Source organism: Drosophila willistoni, unplaced genomic scaffold (genome assembly GCF_018902025.1).
Source record: "Drosophila willistoni isolate 14030-0811.24 unplaced genomic scaffold, UCI_dwil_1.1 Seg164.1, whole genome shotgun sequence".
Lineage (NCBI taxonomy): Eukaryota > Metazoa > Arthropoda > Insecta > Diptera > Drosophilidae > Drosophila > Drosophila willistoni.
The window spans coordinates 187,696-208,035 of NW_025814125.1; the positions used below are offsets into that span (position 1 = coordinate 187,696).

General features: G+C 37.5%; 1 long non-coding RNA gene across 1 annotated transcript; it reads left to right on the forward strand.

Annotated features, from left to right (window-relative positions):
* Positions 1 to 15,679: 15,679 nt before the first annotated feature.
* On the forward strand, positions 15,680 to 15,840 carry LOC124460936. Its single transcript, XR_006954865.1, has 2 exons — positions 15,680 to 15,711; positions 15,771 to 15,840. It is a non-coding gene; the product is annotated as an uncharacterized LOC124460936 (long non-coding RNA).
* Positions 15,841 to 20,340: the final 4,500 nt, after the last annotated feature.

Sequence of the window (20,340 nt, forward strand, 5' to 3'; positions counted from 1 at the left end):
ACTTCAATTTCCGATACGTCTTGCTTTTGCCATGACCATCAACAAATCACAAGGCCAATCCTTAAAAGTTTGTGGTTTAAATCTAGAACATTCATGTTTTTCCCATGGTCAATTTTATGTGGCATACTCACGGGTCAGATAATAAAACCAAAAATGTCGTGTATCACAAGGTACTTAAGTGAAGAGCAACCTATGTACTAAATACAGAAATAATAATGAATGATTAATGTAGTCATTTAATTTTTTTTGTATTTTTCCCCAAAAAAAAAACACAATCTGCTTATTTATTGTCATTGTTAAGGCGGAACAAAGTTCTCCGGATCTCTAGTTAATAAATAAATAAATATAGTAACGATCATTAAATCAGCGCTACATATATATACAGTGTGGGGTCTGTATCAGTTTATTAATCAATAAATAACTCCATAATATTACGTTATTTTCTAAAAAGGGAAGGTATAGTATATACATACCAAAAATCATTTATATATTATTTTATTTTTTTATTTATTTAATTATTTACGTCAACTAACCACCAGTCGACGAAAAAGCTTAAAATATAGATAACAAATTAATTAAAGAAGGTAGCTTAGCTTTATACACAACCAAACATCCCCGACCCGGTGGAGGTGTTTTATTTGCACAAGGTGCCAGCTATGCCCCGATTCACAGCCAGTGTGGTAAGGGATGAGTTGCAAGCAACCCAAGTCTAAAACATATTCAGCAGTTTCGTCGTAGATGATTGAAAAGTATAGCGCGAAGAGAAGTGGCAGAAAGATGAGGAGAGATAAGGTGAGAAAGGCTGTTAAAAGATTGGCAAAGAACACGAAAAGGTTCGTGAAGAGAGTAGTTAGTCAGACATCTACTAACGTGAATAAGAAAATATCAAAGAAGCTAACATCGGCTATGCCGAAGTTTATATACCCTTGCAGTCCTTGGTAAAAATAATTTTACATGTTCAAAATTTGTTTTCTGCAACTCAATTCATCAATATATAAACAAAACAATTTGACTCTCTATTTTACAATTATTTTACAATCACATATGTAAATTTCATAGCATACCCTGATTTTTTATGAAAATGTTTCTTCTAGTTCTTCGTGAGCTATATGATATAGTGGTCCGATCCTGATGGTTTTCATACTTTATTTTTCCCGGGTAATAAAAACACGGAAAAAAAATTTCAGCCCGATAGCTCTTAAGACGGCTGAGTAAAACGCATTCGCACAGACGGACGTACGGACAGACGGACAGACGGACATGGCTATATCAACTCAGCTTCTCATGCTGATTAAGAATATATATACTTTATGGGGTCAGTTTCTGCCGTTAGTTTTATTTTTAAATTTTAAGGCGTTAGTTTGTATTTCAGTAAGTGGTGGGTAATTGTGTCGATAGAAATAAACAGCTGAGCTTAGAAGTTCGATAGTTTTACTAGTGCAACCCTAGCGAAGTAGCATCATGCGCGATCGCATGCATTGGTCACACTCTTTTCTGACGAAGTTCCGCCCTGGCTACACGCCTAAACCACGCTGCTCCTCCAGAAAATATATATAAATTTAAATCTGAAATTTCCTTGGCCATCAAGCCAAATTATTAATTAAATATTAATCTGGAGCATATAGGACAACAATTATTGTGGAGTTTTGTGAATCTTATTATCGTAATTTAATTTTTTGTGGATATTTGAATCCTTGGAAGTTTCTAATAAGTTCTTTCGAAAACTTAGCCACAATCAAATTGAATGCTGAAAGCCTAAGCAAGGAATTTTATATTTGTATTCCGAGAATTTGCCAGGGATAATTTTTGAGACACCGTGGGCTCAAAAGCTGCACACCGTGAAGGGCACAGAGACATTTCGACAAAGTCGACCAGCTTGGAATAGCCGCCCGAATCGGATACGGGCAGAGAAAGTTTCTTCATTGCGGATTGGGAGTCCCTTAGATCGAATTTGTACCATAGGAATGCCAGACGCTTGATTTAACCTAACATTTTATTCCTAAGCATCATCCAGCGGCTACGAAGGCCTTCGACGGACCGGACGGATGGGTAAGTCCTAAGTTTTTGACATAAATCATGTTCGATCTGGTATTTCCCTGTTTGTATGCAAAAAGAGTGTTCAGTGTCAAATAATCTGCAAATAAGAAAAAACTCTCTCAAGTACAGTAAAGCTAAGAAAAAAAGATTAAAGAAAAAGAAAATTCACAATCAGTGTTGAAAAATTAAAACGATATTAAGAGTCGCCCTTGACTGTGTGAGCGAGCCTGCAGTTATTTATAATTAATTTCGTAATTTAAGTTGGAGACTTCCAAATTCCAATTGATCTTTTCATTTTTGAATATCTATAAGTTTATATATATCCACCTTACAAATAAGATTCCACAAAACAAAACCTATTATCCCTAATTTGGCTTTTGGATGCCTGAAATGATCCAATTATTTAATTTGATTACCGTATATTATAAGAATCATCATTTTAGTTTAGTCAACTTGGATTATGTTTCCGACCTATTGAAGTATTTAGGTATTCCGTAACCCTCGTAAATAAATATCATTTTGTAATGTTTGAGTAAAAGATATGTGATCTTCCTTGTAGCGAAATGTGAGCGGTGAGCTGAATTATATTGGGATTTTCCAGAATCTTGCGAAAGGAAAATCATTGGTTGGGAGGGTTTAGACGCGAAGCTATAATAACATCCTCATAGCTTCCCTATTTGTGCGATACTAATATACCCTTTTTCTCTATCCTTCTAGTTCATCTCTTTTGGTTTAATAATTGTGTAATATTCGTGCTCTAGGGACTTTGTTTTATTTTATGTACCAAACTTCTCGATACACTAAGCCCGTAGATGTGTTGGCTTTGGCCTAATTTGTGGTACTCTTGCCCATCATAACATCTGATGATTAGGGACTGCGAGAGAGACTACCAATATAGGCTGAACCTGACCTCTTTTTGGATCAAAGAAGATTCTTTGACTAAGAGGGGATGTACATGATCTGGATTCATTCCGGGTTGTGTACATTACAATGATTTACAATTTTTGCACAGAAGAAGATTCTGAAATTTTAAATTTTCCAAATGCTGCAACCCAGGTTGGTAATGGAAATAAGAATAATTGCAGCTCTATTGAGACACAAATTGAATTTTGAGCAAATTGCCTTAAAAAAGAGATAAATGAAGCGTACTACAGAAAAAAGTACTTTGAAATGTAAGAAAATTTAAGAAAAGAAAAACAAAAAGTCAAACTTTTCAATAAAAAGAATCGACATTTAAGAATTCTTTTGCAAACGGAAAAGGCATGAAATTAAATATCTGAAAGAAAAAAACTCAAACAAAAATATTTTTGAAATATAAAGAAGAAATGCCTATCAAAGAATTCAAACATGATTTTCATTATGCTACTGAAAAACCAGAGGGCCGGGGCTAACTTCGACCGCGTCAAAGATTGTATACCCTTGCAACATTTTTGGTAACTCTTTCCTAACCTATAGCAATCAAAGTGGAAAAACGTTTAAACTAAAAAGGCTAATGTTTCCGAAAGAACGGCCTACAATCTTAGCATAGGAAATAACGAAGATATTGATCAAAGTACCTGTTTTCCACCGATCGTTCCTATGGGATCTATATGGCACAGTCATTATATATTCCAGTCATTTGAAAGCAATCGCGTCAAAATTAACGAAGTTATTGACAAAAGTCACTGTTTTCGAAAGATCGTTCCTATGGAAGCTATATGATGTAGTCATCCGATCTTGATCAAATTTGGCATAGTTGTTTATATGTGTAATTAACTCACCAATATAAAATTTCACAATTAGCTTAGAAAAAAATGAAGTTATTAAGAAAAGTCACTGTTCGTGACTTTCTCATTTCTAAGGGAGCTATATGATATAGTGATCCGATCCGGCTGAATCCGAGATATACAACGCCTGCAGTATACAAGCCTACATGCAAAATTTCAGCTCCGTAGCTTCTGCGGTCTAGAAGGAGTTTGCGTTGATCCAGACGGACGGACGGACGGACGGACATGGCTATTTGAACTCGTCTCGTCGTGCTGATCAAGAATATATATACTTTATATCGTCGGAAATGCTTCCTTCTATGCGTTGCACACTTTTGACCAAAATTAATATACCCTTTTTGCAAGGGTATAACAAGCAATCGTGGATAGAAGATGAAAAAATAATTGCTCAAAACATTAATTATACCATACACCCAGGGTGAAATGGTATATTAAAGTCGCCAAAATGTATGTAACAGGCAGAAGGAATCTTCTCCGACCCCATAAAGTATATATATTTTTGATCAGGATCAACAACCGCGTCGATCTAGCCATGTCCGTCCATCCGTCCGTTTGTAGAGCCACCAAATTTGGTATGTAGATATGTAAATGTAATGTATGATATGTAAATAGATAGAGTTAATCGGAATTTTGGCCACGCCCCCTTATGCCCCCAGAATTTACACAAAACTGTTTTTCTGAAAAGTATAACAGATAGAGACATCAAATTTGGTTTGTATACTCGTTTAGTTAGCGCGTAGAAAATAATTGTTCCAACTTTTTGCCACGACCCCTTCCGCACCCGAAATTCACATAAAACTGATTTTCTTAAAAACTATCAAAGCTAACGACATTAAATTTGGTATGTAAGCTACCTTAATAGAGGCGCAGATATCGACTTTATAAAAATTTTGCCACGCCCATTTCCGCCCCCGCAAATTAAACAAAACTGATTTTCTCGAAAACTAACAGAGTTAAAGTCACCAAATTTAGTATGTGTACTGGCTTAGTATGCGCGCACTTACTCCTCCACAATTTATAAAAAACCGATTGCCTCTTGCAATTTTTTGACCATCGGAATAAAATTTGGCCGACTAATTAATCTTATCTATTTCTACCAAACTACCAAATTTTATTGAAATCGGACTCGTGCAAAATATGCGTATAAATGTATTTTGCTACGCGATCCATAAGGGCAGAATTGGTATGTTTGTAGAGTGAGCGAGATGGCATATGGTTATGAGGCATGTTAAAACAATTTAATAGATATACATTTTGTTTTCGAAATTTTAAATATTTATTTCACCTGGTGTATGGTATACCCAAGTCGACGAGTCGACTTACTTACTTCATTTTTATTCTTCGAAGGCCTACATGAATGAGATTGGATAAGTGGAAGGATTTGTGGATGATGGCTACGAAAAAACTGACGCTTTATGTAAGCAAATATGTGTTTTCATGGTGAGGGGCTATATGCCAACTGCTCATAAGTTAACACAATTAATAGATTCAAATATATGGCATATATGATGTCCCCCACCTCACAAAATCCATTAGAAACATTCTAATGCGAGATTCTATTGAGACTCCTGATGGTACAGTCTCCTGGCATGTAGTGGTGAGATTGCTTGAAATTGAAACGAGCAACACTTCTACAAGAATGTGCCCACAATTAACAAGGAAACACATATTTCAAAATTCTTTCGAAAAGATGAAGGTTAAATATGCAACGCAGGATTTAGCCAAACAGTATCATCCGCCATTAAAACATTGATTCCACGTGGCAAATTTATTGACTGCGAAGATGTGGCAATCGCTACATCTAAATTTATAGAAAAAGTGAATAGGTTGTTTGATTGCTTGAATAGCAGTAATATTTATGATAGAAATCCGAATAAATCAGCGATCCAGAAAGACAGTGACAACGAACAATACATAATAGAAATGAGAGACTATTTTAAGAAGTGTCTATATCGCAGAAAAGTTTATTGTTTAGATGGAATAGTTCTATCAATAAACACCATACTAATGCTTACAAGCGATATTTGGAATGAAGGGCACGGAGTATTCTTTTTAATGTTGACACGTCTAAACCAAGATGCGCTAGAACATGTATTTTACCTAATAAGAAGTCGGGGTGGCACAAACATGTATTTTACCTAATAAGAAGTAGGGGTGGCACAAACAATAATCCTATGTTATTCGAATTCAATGCAATAATATCAAAAATGTTGTCAATGAAATTAATAACTTTAAAAACGACAACAGGTAATTGCGAGCCAGATGAAGATATGCTAATAAATGTTATTGAAGAAACAAAGCATGAACTGGCAATTGAAAACGTAAATGACCAAGATCAGGTGTATTACGAAGATTTTAACATAATCTTAGATGAAAATATGAAGGATGAAGTAACCGAGGCTGATAAAGAACAGCCAACTGAAATCAGTATAGCCACTGAGAATTCATTGAAATATTTCGTAGGATTTGTTATGCATAATTATTACATAACTATACTCTTTTTATTCGAGCAGCCACGAAGAACACAACCGGTCGACACAGCTTGACGCTATAGAACTCTTTTCTCAATGATATCGATGGTTTGTCATCGATATCGTTGATAACCTTTAAATTATGCACCTCTGAACTGGTTCAATACAATCGACCGCTTCTCGTCTCTCGACCCATTCCCACATTCGGCCGGACTGACTTATCATTCGCCTCGAATGTTGAATCGTCTGATGAATTCACTTGACCATTCCACGACTTCATATACTCTGTGACAGTTGAGGTTTTCCCAGGACCTTCGTGATCTCCTACCTTTTCCACGTCATATTCTTTCACCACCCTATATGGTCCATGTTATAACCTTTACGATTTTCCTCTTGGATTCTCTCCATATTATGCTGAGCTTCCAGCTCTTCTATGGCTTCCTCTTCCAAAAATTCTTGTAACTCAGGGAAACTATTAGTCCTCATCTCAACCCCGGTTAATAATTTTTCTACTGTTGAGTCCACAATACCTTTATCAACGAAAGATAAACGCCTCGGCCGTTCGTATACTGGGCATTCGTCACTTAATAATATTTTCATTTCGACTGGACTCTTCTTTGACGGTTGTGGTACATACATAACTGTGAATAAGCTGCTTGACTTCTTTGACGTCCGATTTAGTTATATGGCACAAATCTAATTCACTCTTTTCTTCTTCAGCTAATAAAAACAAACTCTCAAATTCCTGTAACATACCCTTCGGAGTTTTCACTTCATTGTGTACAGTTTCTTTCGCTTCTGTGTTTGGCATCACTTCTTCTTCTTTAGGCTTAAAAGTAGCATTACCCTTTGTGATAACCATATCAGCTAATTCTAAAATGTTGTTTCCAATCACTACTTCATAGTCAATATCCTCTTTTCTGTAAACATGGAACGTTAAGGGCCATTGAACACCATCAATAGTAACCTGCGCTTTAAAACTACCTATAGTAACTAACTCACTTTTACAAACTCCCAATATACGGTTTCGTTCATCGCTTAATTCTACACCATGAAGTTTTCTGATAATATCATCTCTTATTAAACATAGGTCACATCCTGTATCTATGAGTATCTATGAGTGCCGACAGCTCAACGTTTTCACATGATATTGTTTTGAAAATAGCTTTTCCTTTTACACTGATTTCCTTTCACATTGTACTTTCGGGCATACTGATGCTTTACGCCCTATCTGATCGCATTTAAAGCACTTAATCTTCGGACACTCACTCATCAAATGAGATACTTCGCCACACTTAAAGCATTTTCTCGGTTGTTTAGATATTTCCGCTTTTCTATCATACTTCTCATTATGATTTCTGTTTCTATTTACCAGTTGATGGCGACCAAAGTAAACCTTTTGGTAAATTGTAATCTGTTCCTTCAGCTGAATGACTGTCTTTGCCTGATACAAGTTACTTTTGTTAGCTTTTGAATCAGGTATTCCTTCTATGAAATATTCTATAAGACTAGCTTCATCTAAGTTTATGGAACTGCCTATTTACCTTAGACTATACGGGTACTCACGAAAATCTTAATTTGGGCGTTTACGTCTATTTCGCAACAATTTATGTACTTCAATTACTGATACTTCTGAGCCGAACTCGCTTAACAAATTCTTTTTAATGATATCCAATCAGTCACTCCTCGCTCACTACGCACAAAAACTTTTGCTGCACCTTTTAATAATTGCTTCTCATAGATAAATTTCTGTAAAGAGTTCCATTGAACTGCTTCTGCATTATCTTCAAAATTCCGTAACCAATTTTCTATAGACGGTTGACCTGTCCCACTGATCGAAGAAAGAGAATCCTCAATGTCGCGCAAAGTAAAATTATTTCTAACTGCAATTGGTGCCGTAGACTGAAATGATCCCGCATCATCACTTTCGGATTCAACCTCGACTTCGTCAGCCACCAAACTGAAATGTTCGAGAAGACGATCTTGCAACGATTGCTTTCTACCAGTTATTGCCAAATTCAAACTGGCCAACTTAGCTTTGAGCTCATTTACATTTAAACTTAATACTTCGGCCATTGAACACCATCAATAGTAACCTGCGCTTTAAAACTACCTATAGTAATTAACTCACTTTTACACACTCCCAATAAACGGTTTCGTTCATCGCTTAATTCTACACCATGAAGTTTTCTGATAATATCATCTCTTATTAAACATAGGTCACATCCTGTATCTATGAGTATCTATGAGTGCCGACAGCTCAACGTTTTCACATGATATTGTTTTGAAAATAGCTTTTCCTTTTACACTGATTTCCTTTCACATTGTACTTTCGGGCATACTGATGCTTTACGCCCTATCTGATCGCATTTAAAGCACTTAATCTTCGGACACTCACTCATCAAATGAGATACTTCGCCACACTTAAAGCATTTTCTCGGTGGTTTAGATATTTCCGCTTTTCTATCATACTTCTCATTATGATTTCTGTTTCTATTTACCAGTTGATGGCGACCAAAGTAAACCTTTTGGTAAATTGTAATCTGTTCCTTCAGCTGAATGACTGTCTTTGCCTGATACAAGTTACTTTTGTTAGCTTTTGAATCAGGTATTCCTTCTATGAAATATTCTATAAGACTAGCTTCATCTAAGTTTATGGAACTGCCTATTTACCTTAGACTATACGGGTACTCACGAAAATCTTAATTTGGGCGTTTACGTCTATTTCGCAACAATTTATGTACTTCAATTACTGATACTTCTGAGCCGAACTCGCTTAACAAAATTCTTTTTAATGATATCCAATCAGTCACTCCTCGCTCACTACGCACAAAAACTTTTGCTGCACCTTTTAATAATTGCTTCTCATAGATAAATTTCTGTAAAGAGTTCCATTTAACTGCTTCTGCATTATCTTCAAAATTCCGTAACCAATTTTCTATAGACGGTTGACCTGACCCACTGAACGAAGAAAGAGAATCCTCAATGTCGCGCAAAGTAAAATTATTTCTAACTGCAATTGGTGCCGTAGACTGAAATGATCCCGCATCATCACTTTCGGATTCAACCTCGACTTCGTCAGCCACCAAACTGAAATGTTCGAGAAGACGATCTTGCAACGATTGCTTTCTACCAGTTATTGCCAAATTCAAACTGGCCAACTTAGCTTTGAGCTCATTTACATTTAAACTTAATACTTCGTCTCTATTCGCAGTGACGCCACCAATCTTGTGAGTCAATGCTTTCTTGCTCTTGCCGCCAATGCCGATGTCTCCCTCTTGTACAAATTTTTCGCAGTGACGCCGCCAAACTTGTGCGTCTAATGCTTTCTCGCTCTTGCCGCCAATTGTTGTAGCTTCTCTTGCCGCCAATTTTGACAAGCTTCGCTTGCCACCAATTCTCAAGAATTTCCCACTCTAGGTCATTTGCCACATAAATCTACCATCTCAGTGAATAGTTCCCACCACGATACTCCAACACATTTACAAAAATTACGCTATGCCAGCCTCATTGCCAAGTAAATTTTCGCAAAATTTCAACGATCGTCAATCTCTTTGCGCTTTCTACCTCTTTGCCACGCAAACTTCAGGGTTCTCTCTATTCTGTTCGCACCTCCACACTTTTCATTCTCACTACAAGCATTCATCAATTGGGGTGGTTTTTTTTACCGCTCTTTGTACATTAAGGTTAAATCAAACACATATTTTTTTTCGAACTTTTTCTGTCCTTGGCGACTCAATTTTAATGAATTTTTCGCTTCGAACGTTTTTTATACCCTTGCAAACAGGGTATATTAATTTTGGTCAAAAGTGTGCAACGCATAGAAGGAAGCATCTCCGACCATATAAAGTATATATATTCTTGATCAGCACGACGAGACGAGTTCAAATGGCCATGTCCGTCCGTCCGTCCGTCGTTTATTACACATATGAACGACTATGCCAAATTTGATCAAGATCGGGTGACTATATCATATAGCTCCCATAGGAACGATCTTTCGAAAACAGTGACTTTTGTGAATAACTTCGTTACTTTTAACGCAATTGCTTTCAAATTAAATATTTTTTAGTTTAATATATCTGTTATTGACTGTGCCGAATTTGATAAAGATCGGGTGACTATATCATATAGCTCCCATAGGAACGATCGGTGGAAAACAGTGACTTTGATCAATATCTTCGTTATTTCTTATGCTAAGATTGTAGGCCGTTCTTTCGGAAACTTTAGCCTTTTTAGAAAAAACGTTTTTCCATTTTGATGGCTATAGGTAAGGAAAGAGTTACCAAAAAAGTTGCAAGGGTATACAAACTTTGACGCGGTCGAAGTTAGCCCCGGCCCTAAATATAATTAAAAAAGTAAATATATTGAAAAATATGAAAGAAACTAACTTCGGCTATGCCGAACTTTATATACCTTTGCAGTATGCTTGGCAATAATATTTTTTCTTTTTGAAATTTCTTGCCCTGCAACTCTATTCATCAATTCGCAAACAAAATATTATTTCTCTTTTAACTACAATTTTTTCTTCTTCTTCCATTATTCCCTAAGCAAAGCACGGCACGCATACACATACAGTTCATGTAGCGTTGCGTCTGTGTGAGTGTGCGTGTGCTCTGTTGATTTGATGATGACGTAGTAGGCAGCAAGCAGCGCTGCCGGCAGCGTTTAAACCGATTTATATAGACTGTAACTTGTGTTTTATTTATACGATCAGATTCAAATTTTGGGATCTGAGATTTTATTCAATACTATCATATTGGTAAATTTCATGGGGATACGTCAATTTTTGCGAAAATGTTTCTTCTAGAGCTATATGATATAGTTCCCGATCCTAAAGATTTTCATATTTTATCTTACCCTGGTATTATAAAACCCAAAAAAAAATTTCTTCCCGATAGCTCTTAAGACGGCTGAGTAAAACGCATACGCACAGACGGACAGACGGACATGGCTATATCGATTCAGCTTCTCATGCTGATCAAGAATTTATATACTTTTACACTCGTACACACTCGTTTTTATACCCTTGCAGAGGGTATTATAAAATTGGTCAGATGTTTCTAACGCACAGAAGGAGACGTTTCCGACCCCATAAAGTATATAAATTCTTGATTAGCATGAGAAGCTGAATCGATATAGCCATGTCCGTCTGTCCGTCTGTGCGTATGCGTTTTACTCAGCCGTCTTAAGAGCTATCGGGAAGAAATTTTTTTTGGGTTTTATAATACCAGGGTAAGATAAAATATGAAAATCTTTAGGATCGGGAACTATATCATATAGCTCTAGAAGACATATGCAAAACGAGAACACACCCTTCAGTACCAAATTGTCTCCGTTAACAATGTTGCCCAGTTGTTGCCGAACGAACAAATTTCGTTATCGAAACCAACCAATCGGCTGCCGAAAAAGAACTTAGGAAAAAAAACTTTCTCAATCGATAGAATAATTTTTGTTACGATGATTTTTGTATACCCTATTTACCTATGAATGAAAATAAACGTGAAAGCACTTAAATTCTTTATATACAAAAAATTTATGTTCTAAGATAATTCATTTTTTAATTACACATTGATTATTTAATCAATGAATTGGTACATTTTATAGATACAATTCCATTGCCGGTTGTTCCTATTTATACTCTGCGTTTTCGGCACGCCACAAACCGGAAAACGGAAAGCAACATCCGACATTGTTGCTAAGCAGAATTTTCGTAAATCTGTGATTTGTTGTTGTTGTTTCCCTTTCGGATTTCTGCGCGCGTCGCTTGCCTTTTTCGTTTCTCTGTGCAGCTTAGCTTATTGTGAAAAATTCTAATTAAGTGTTTTTAACATAAAATAAAGGTAAGTGTTATTTAAATATACATACATATATATAAAAATAGTGATTTTGTTGGCGAAATTTGTTTTTCTATATTTTTTAGTTTTTTTTTTCAAATATGTACAACACTATGTGTTTATAGTTTTGTGTACATATATAAAAAAAATAACAAAATTAAATAGTGTAATTCATAATTGCATAAAAATAAAGAGTAATAATTGCAAAAAGGAAAACTAAAAACATTCAGAAAAAATACGAAAGTGGAATGTTCCAGAACATGAAAGGAAAAAAAAACAAATTTTTCCAACAAAATTAATCACATAGACGTAGCAGGTTCGATCCCGGGCCGTGGCCATGCAATAAATTCTTTTTTTTTTGTTTTCATAATAAATTAATTTTTTTCTCGTGCCTGAAGTTGACGAGAACCTTGTCCAACCCACGGCCGAAACTTTTTTTTTCCGTTTTTAATAATCATTATTTAATATTTTTATAATAATATTGCGTTTGCTATACTCACACGCAGAATATTTGAAATATTTGATCTGTGCTGTCTTTATTTCATAGGAATTTTAGGTACGTTACGGCGGTCGCAGAGCAATAATAATTGTTGCGTTGGTCAAGGCTGCTTTTATTTCATAGGAATTTAGAAGCGTCGCGGCGGTCGCAGATCAACTAGAATTATTGAATTTGTTCGGCACATGCAGAACAACTGAAAAATTATATTTGCTGAGATTCGGAGAAATGTCTCATCATCCAATACACAAATTCTTGGCATCGATTCCAATATGTTTATTGTGTAACCATCCACTTTAATTTTTCGGTGGGCATTTACAAGAAAAAAAACTTTTAGATTTTTTTTGCATTTACTTTATTTTTTATTCACTTTATGGGCAAGAGAAAAAAAAAATGTATTATTTAAAGACGCGACGGAAGACGGTCCCTGCTCGGTCCCCAGTTAACTTCCTCTTATTTGAGGAGGTCACCTTGCAGTAGCAAGGATTTGATTTCCGTCCCCCAACGGCACGCACACCACCCAATCATCAAGACTTTGGTTCGATCACACGTTATAATGGTTTATTTCAACTTGTAATCTCTCTCGGATGTTCTCCACCCAGCCACCTCCGGCTTCGTTCTTCTGGCCCGTTCTGCCCACACTCCAGCTGCTGCTGATGTTGGCGCTGCTGCTGCTGCCGCTGATGCTGCTGCCACTGCGGCTGATGCTGCTGATGCTGAAGCTGTTGCTGCTGATGCTGCTGCGGCTGATGCTGCTGCAGCCGCTAATGCTGTTGCTGTTGTTAACTTGTATGTATGATCATCATATATAAATCATAAATCGTTCTGGGAACAGGAAAGAGTCGATGCCACGTCTTTTTTCCTGGGTCTCGTTCCCCAATTTAGTGACCAGGGTTGGTAACTCGTGCCGATCCTGGACTCCAACTCGCGTCTCTGCTTCATAGCGAGAGCAGTGAAAAGCCATGTGCGTCCTCGACGATGCCGGCTCCGCACCACGTGCATTCGTCGGATGCCTCGTGCCCGAAACGCTTTAGATAAGCTCTGAAGCAGCAATGGCCGCTCAGAATTTGCGTCAGGTAAAACATAAGTTGCCCGTGACTATCTGCCTATCCACTGCTGTAGGTCTGGGATAAGGCAGTAAGTCCATCGAGCCGTATTTCTTGCCGTATACTGGCTAAGGGCGATCGCTCAACCACCGGTGGTGTGGAGTGTAACGCTCTGTACATCGCGTCTGCTTCGTACACTAGAACGATTGGAGACAGACCAGCCATGACATGCGCAGTATCGTCTGAAATTGTGCAGAACGCACTGCAAATTCTCATTGCGCAGAGTCTAAGGACCGATTCCAGCCCTCGCCTATAGCTTTTCATCCGTAGCGCTAGGGCTAATTCCCAAACAGGGCAGCGTACAGGGAAATGGATTTTGTCACGCTAGTTAACAACAGCCTTCTCTCTTGTTTGGGGCCTCTTGTATTGAGCATGATCCTTGCCAGGTATTTGATGGCCCTCTTAGATGTGATAGTTTTGCCACCAACTTCTATAGAGGCGGTCTCGACTTTCTTCCTCCTGCTAATTAAAACGGCTTCAGTCTTGTGGGCTGCCAATTCAAGACCTGCAACAGCCAGCCACCGGCCAATAGTTGCAATGGCGTTGTTGCATTTTTGTTCCGCAAAGCTCCTTTTCCGTTACCACCACCGCGATATCATCGGCAAAGCCGATTATGCGTGTGCCCGGATTTAAATTTAGTCTGAGGACTCCGTCGTACATGGAATTCCACAGGAGAGGGCCCAGGAATGAACCCTGTGGTACTCCAGCAGAAATGCTATATTCCTCCGAGCCGTCCACTGTCGAGTATCGGAGGCGCCTATTTGTAAAGTAGCTGTCCACTATGTGCAGCAGATTACCCTGAACGCCGAAAGACGCCAGACTGTCCATTATACGACTCCATTCAGCCGAATTGAATGCGTTTCTGATGTCGAGAGTCACCACCATGCAGTATTGTTTGGTTCCCCATTTCCATTGATTACCAGATATGGCGTCTATGGCTGTGTCCACAACTGTGCTTATCGCGTCTATCGTTGATCTTGCCTTTCTAAATCCGTATTGGTACTTTCGTACTTTCTCCAAAGAAAACAAAGATAGTCCACCTCCTTGCTCAATAGCCCTGTTGAGCCTACGCGCTATGAGCGATTCCAATATTTTACCTGCTTCGCCGGGGGCTTGCCGGGTTTTGGTAGGAGTACCAGATTCTGCCTTTTCCATCTGGATGGAAAAGTTCCTTCTCTCAGGCATGCATTGTACATTTTTATGAACACATCAGGGTGCAGATTAACTGCCAGCCTTAAAGCTCTGTTCGGGATGCCGTCGGGACAGGAGCTTTCTTATTATTTAGTTTGTTGACGATTTCCAACAGTTCTGTTTTCGTGCACGCTGTTATTTTTATCTCACTGCTTCGAGTTGCCAGTGGTAGCTGAATCTGTTTTTGTGGGAAAAATGAACTGACGATTTGAATCAGACTCGCTGCATCAGATGGTATTTATGTTTTCCCGACATCACACAGTGGGCGAAACGGCTGATTTAGCAGCGATTAATTAATAACTTCTGCAAAAATTATGCTATTTTTGTACGGTTTTTTTTTGTAGATAAATTTATTACACATCAAAACTAATGAACAAAAATTGTTTCATTCAGTGAAAATATTTGTTTTTATTATTTGTTCCAAGTTAGTGTAAACCTGTTTTATTCTATGTCTGGTCGTTTTCGCTCAATTTTAAGAAATTTCGTTACACATTTTCAAAATTTTTTTTTTTGTTGTTACTTATAAAGGATATATACACATATAAAAAAAAATTCAAATAAATTGGACATCTACATATATTATTAAAAAAGCTCATCGGAAATTTAACATTCTCTTGCATGTGTACTCATTTTCAGCAAGAGTTAAAGAGTTTAAAAAAAACATGTTTCTTTCTTAAAACATACATTTATTTAATCATTCAATATAAAGTAAATATAATCAACTTCAAAAATATTTTATATACTTTTTTTTAATTTTTCAATTTTACTCCTAATCGGTATCTGATGTTGTGCAATCTGATAACTCTTCTTGTGCGTCTTTACTTAAATAAGACTAATAATGTCTTTATCTAAAAACTGATCTTTTTTAGAAAATTTATCTGTGGATTTTGCTAACATTGTAATAAATGGGTCCGATGAAATAAAAAGTGTGTGAGCCAAGTCTTCCATTGTGTTACTGCGAGAATTTTTTCGTGTGTGGTTTAATCGAAACTTTCTCTGGTCTTTATTTCTGGCCTCAAGAGCTTCTTCTGACATCATACCTATCGGAAGGGCAAAGTGTTCTATAATTTCTGCACCGTGAATCAAAATTTTATGGACAGATGAAGGCATATAGAACCATGGGTACTTGTCTACAAATAATATTGCAGTTTGAAATGCATAATGTTTAAAGGCTTGTGTATCAATTTCACATCCGGATGCTAGTGTTCGTAAGATTACACTAAATCGAGAATTTAAAAGATAGTTGTCTCCAGTTATTTTGGCAGCTAATTTTGCATCATGAAAAAACTTTCTCGCTGTGTTGCCGTTATTTGTATTGCCTGAGCCACCTGGCTGGGGAATATCAACCAATATACCCATCTCCTTTGGCAAATTCTTTTGTATTTCCAGTTTTCTAATATTAACAGCTGATTTATCTGTACTTCGAACTTGCCAATTTTTAATTATCAGTCTATAGCTAATATGCAGAATGCAATCAAGGAACCGAATCCAAGCATGTAGACTGGATAAACCATATTCGTAGAGATTTTCTTTGCATGGTAAATTTTTAATATCACTGATGTGAGATCATTCATTTTTTTGGAGTTGTACCACATATTCCACAAACTGAATATGACGATTCCGCAAGAACACCAAATACTTTTCCATCTATCATGGTCATATAAAATTGATGATGTACTTCAAAACTTTCTACAATAGTTGGCTGTATTGTTGTTATTTGGCTTTTGAAATTATTTACAACATCATTAACCAAATCTGGTGTTTCCTTTCGACAAAGCACTTTTATTACATTATTTTACATTATACGACTCCATTCAGCCGAATTGAATGCGTTTCTGATGTCGAGAGTCACCACCATGCAGTATTGTTTGGTTCCCCATTTCCATTGATTACCAGATATGGCGTCTATGGCTGTGTCCACAACTGTGCTTATCGCGTCTATCGTTGATCTTGCCTTTCTAAATCCGTATTGGTACTTTCGTACTTTCTCCAAAGAAAACAAAGATAGTCCACCTCCTTGCTCAATAGCCCTGTTAAGCCTACGCGCTATGAGCGATTCCAATATTTTACCTGCTTCGCCGGGGGGCTTGCCGGGTTTTGGTAGGAGTACCAGATTCTGCCTTTTCCATCTGGATGGAAAAGTTCCTTCTCTCAGGCATGCATTGTACATTTTTATGAACACATCAGGGTGCAGATTAACTGCCAGCCTTAAAGCTCTGTTCGGGATGCCGTCGGGGACAGGAGCTTTCTTATTATTTAGTTTGTTGACGATTTCCAACAGTTCTGTTTCAATAGTTGGCTGTATTGTTGTTATTTGGCTTTTGAAATTATTTACAACATCATTAACCAAATCTGGTGTTTCCTTTCGACAAAGCACTTTTAATGGCCTGCAATAACGAGTGGATGAAGGTTTCTCATTCTTCCAAACTTTTTCTGATCCACGAAGTATTTCCAATGGTACCAAGTACACCAAACATGTGCTGATCGATCATACAAGCGTTTAAATCATTAAAATTTTAGCGATAAGTTGAGTGGCCACTACTTATGACAGCCCCATTTATATATAGCAGTCAGCTGGGAACCATTGTTATTCTCTATACTTGGAAAATCTTTATAATGTGCTTTATATATTCGGAATAATGTGTGGTCAATTAAATTTTGTAAAGGTACTTTAAATGAATAATCAGTTACTTCTAGACGATTCGGATTGAATGAACGATATTACTTTCTTGGGAAGACTTTCATCACTTCGCTTTCCACAATTGTACAAACTAGTACTTGCCGCAGAGACCAACTCATTGCTCGGAATTTCCTTGACAATGTCCGATAATTTTTTTTTTTTGTTTTTCCCTGACTATCTTCCTAACTGAGTTTAGGTCGTCCAACATTTTAAATTTTGTCCACCAATACTAGATCGTCATCTAACCACTCTTGGTTGTTTACCTCAATATTTTGGCAAATTCGGTGGTTCTCTTTCCATTTCCATGTCAATTTTTTTATGAAATTTTTAATTTTCATGGCAATATACGCGCATTGGCTTTTGTCGAATTTAGTTTTATTAATAATATTGGTGTATATGTACGTCTCTACCGCAAAAGTTTTTTTGAAGCATCAGGCTCCGTATGCCATATTGTAAAAAGTGCTCGCTTGCACACTGACATTGTTGCTAAAAAAATTATTTCTAAAATAATATGCGGATATATGCAGCTCATTGTGGACAATTTCACTTCGTAATATACAGACTAATTTTTAAAAAAACATTGATACCTAATATTGGTAGAAAATCGAATCGATTAATGTTTTTGGACTATTGAATATGTTAGTAATCGAATGCAAAAACAATTTTGGCGACAAGTTTTATTTTAAATATGAATTAATCGGAGCTAAATCAGCCGTTTCGCCCACTGTGCATCAACGCATTTCACCACGGTCTGGTATGCCTTTCCCCAGGGATCGTGCTCTGCAGAATCGCAAAGACGCAGGAAGCATTTTCTTTTGCTAGTTCTGATTGCATGCTTTAGATCAGGGCCCGGCACAAAGAGAGCGCTGAAAAGATGTAGTTGTATGTGTGCGCTTGCTTGTGTGCTTAAGTTGCTTTACACTGCGCAAATAGAAAACCCTTTCACAAAAATTGAAGGGTCAATTACGACTAAAAAGTGGAACGCGGATTCGCGAAAATCTTGACTTTTAGGTAGCGAGTTAACCCTTTTTACCTACTTTTGCTAAAAATAGACTTTTTGTCCCACTTCCCATTCTCTTTTTTTATCGTATGCTTTTTTAAACAACGACAAGTGCACTACTTCGGCCTATGCTGAAGATTCGACGATGTAAGTGGAATATTTGCATAATGATAATATGAATGTTTTATATGAATGTAGGATTGCGTGAAAGCCCCTAATGGTATCAGAATGCCGATAACGATATTAGTTTGATAGATATCGATAGATGGTTGAGTTGCTGGACGAAGAGGTTGTGTTGGTCTCGCTAAATTAAAAGTGTTCAATAAGATGGTTTCTTTTTCTTTTGTTAATAATTAAATAAAAATTATAAGCTAAGGATACATAAAAGCAAAGTGGTGTGAAGAGTATTTTATTTTGGTCCAGTGGACTCAGCCTTTTTACATGCATATACATATAGGTACTTATGTATACATTTTTAATTTTTTGGAATTCTAAAAGCTTCTATATTCCGTTCTTATGTGTGTATGTATATTGCATACATTTTTGCGCTTGTGCTTTAAATTTTCAATTAAAAATATTGTATCATAATATTTTTGCAAAAGTTGCCAGTTACATAAAAAGAATGAAGGCATTAATTTTTTCATGTGTAGCGATCGAGCAAAGCGACATAGATGTGCTTGAGTCGAAATGCTGAGGGCAACTAAATCAACACTAATGCTCTGTGTGAGGACTTCGGCAGCCGTTCGGTTACACGCATACGAGGTGCCGAACGTGTTCGCCACGGGGGGATATGAGTGCCGGGCTCTGCTTTAGATCCAGCCGTTTGCTATGGTATTCAGGCCTTAGAGATTCAAAACTTTCTGTACCTCTTGAACGCTGAAACAGTCGCCGCGCACGGAAACACGCTCGTCTGGCTGCCGCTATATTGTCGCACCACCAATGTACAGCCGCATAGGGGCGTTTCAATGCTATGCATAATACTGTTCGCCATGTTTTCTGCGCTGTTTTCACTTGTGTTGAACAGCAGGTTTCCACAGAAAGCAGGAATGCTCAATGTATCCATTCTGAATGCTCACTCGCTTATAATAGTATGTTGGCGAGGTGTACTACGGCCAATGGAGAACAATATTACCTCATGATCGCTTGCGGAGTAAATATCGCATACTTTCCAATTGGAAAATCGCTCCAGTGGATCGCTTACAAACGTCAAGTCTATTATTGATTCCATACCTGCTCTGTTGAAGGTTTTCTTGGACCCTGTATTGAGTAACGAAACGTTGAGAGTCGTCAGAGCCTCAAGAAGCAAACGGCCTCTTCTATCTGTATGGCTACTGCCCCATTCCGTGGCCCATGTATTAAAATCGCCGCCAATTATAACTGGGGTGCGGCCCCTAGCATCGTCCACTAGTTCGTCAATGACCTCTCCAAATCTAGCGATGGATAAGCTGGGGGGTAGGTAGCAGCTATATACCCAGTAGCTACCGCAGATCTGCGCTCTGACGAAGCCATCGTATGATCGCACATTAACCAGAGGTGCTTGGAGTGCGCTGCAGTTCCAAATAGAAGCCTTGTTTGTCGAGTCTGAGACCTAGCCTCCAATACTTTCCATTCTGTATGGTTCGCTGAGAATTGCAATATCTGCTGATACTTCGCGGATTGTTTGGTGCAAAAGATCTTGAGCCGCAATGCAATGGTTCAAGTTCAACTGTATCACTTTTATTTTAGGCGTCATCTTAATTTTTTGCGGTCCGCCTCAACT